Genomic DNA, 1,992 nt, shown 5'->3' on the forward strand with positions numbered 1-1,992 from the left:
AAGCATTTAAACAAAAAACACATAACTCCAACAAAAATAGGGAAATAGGTTGAGTACTATGATCAAGCAATGTGATACTGAAATGGTAATTCTTGCGTGACATCAACAAGCAATGGGAGTATTCCAGATTCGCCATTGGTAGGCTTATAGGCCTACTACATCAATAATGTCTACACTGTAAATCCACTGGTAATAAAAACTCCGAAACTCATTTGAAATGTTCTATTCACGAATAAACAGAACGTCTTTATGCTACGTGTTGTTTATACTGTGAATGTAACACAAACGTACGACAGCGTTTACAATTTCATTTTCATTAAAACCTGGGCATGTGGCAACAATAGTACATCAGAAACGAGGTGCTGGTAATTTTAAAAATTACTTATTTACACCTAAATGGCACACAAAAATAATGACCTACAAAATAATTCATTAACACTCCCAATACTTTGCAAAATGTGCTGGTCGTACACATTATTTGTTCTCTATCAGCACAATTCAGCGTCCACCCCTGTGCAAACCAATTTTTTCAATAAGTAAAAACAAAAGTCGAATGGGGCAATAACCGTTATGATTTTGTCACTTTCTGATTCTTTCCATGCATTCCTTTAAGGTGAGTACTGATTTTACCAATTAACGGCTGTAATTAAGTACAAGTAGAATTAAGAAAAGTTTTCAGTTTTCTCTTAAAGAATCTTTTATGTAGTTTTTATGCAATGTTGTTATTGCATGTTTTCTACAAATGCTTTGCTTTTATCGTAGTTCTTTATTTGATATTATTATATATTTTAGTTTATGATTGTGTATTTACATGTTTATTTTCTTGCTGATTTACAGTTTCCCCCGACTTACGTTAGTACTTCATAGTTTTATTTATTTTGTCTTTTACTATTTCCCCCTTTAACCAATTTTAGTGCTTTTGGTTTATTTTATTATGATTTCTTTTTAATGCCTGAACACCTGCGTATATTTTTATATATTTAACTAACTTGTTTGATTGTATCGCTTGGATATTCTATTTTTAACTAATAATTTTAATAATACTATGTCAGGACCTTATGGAAGACCACCTTTTGGTGAATGAGTTATACCCTGGAAAAATGTCAGAAATAATAATAAAGGTATCTCAACCTATGCGGTATCAGTGATAATAAATGTCCTGATCTTAGCGTCAAACTTCGCTAGCATTGTTTCTTCCCTTGTTAAAACAATGTTAATGTCTACAGACAGTTAAACCTGTGAGCATAGCTATCAACGATGGCTCAATCACAAGGTAGGTAATGATACCAGACACCAGATTAGTGATTGAGAACCAATATGAAATTGTTAAGTTCCTTGTCCACCTTCCCTTCTTTCAACAGATGAAATCGCCAGCAAGCAACAGTGCTTCAGTGCCAAATACACTAGGTCTCAATCCGGGTTTCCGCACTCTGCGGTCCTCCGGCTACCCACATGAAATTCCATAAAGGCGCCAGTCGCCAAATCTGTCATCGGGGAAAGTAAGTGCAGTCATTTTATTCACAAAAAGTACAAAATGTGCACAGCTATACGGATTCACGAGTAGTTCATATAGAATGACTAATACGTCTAAAAAGGCCATTGGTCCCGTGTTTGGACACGTATCTGGATATTAACTCATGTCCAGATAATCCGCCTGTTTTTTTACATGTATCATCCCTAAGGTCACGCCATTGAAAAGAAAATCAAAATGCATGATCAATGTCGTACTGGGTCTTGTCAAAATGTACATTCAGCCGTACTTAAGACAATGCGACCAGTTTACATGGCACGTGGTATGTGGGTGTCGAAGGGTGAATGTCCAACTCGCCCTACTGCACAGGACCCAATTTGGAGCCAAAAACATATTACATGTAACATATTACATAAAACATTCCTAACTGTACTAATTATTGGCTTGGCAACCAGTACTGGCATACCGTTACTGAAAAAGTCGGCCAGTCGGTGTAGACTGAGATATCAAATGTAAAAGGG

This window comes from Acanthaster planci, linkage group LG17 (assembly GCF_054643075.1).
Source record: "Acanthaster planci isolate LZ-2023a linkage group LG17, COTS_SCS, whole genome shotgun sequence".
Lineage (NCBI taxonomy): Eukaryota > Metazoa > Echinodermata > Asteroidea > Valvatida > Acanthasteridae > Acanthaster > Acanthaster planci.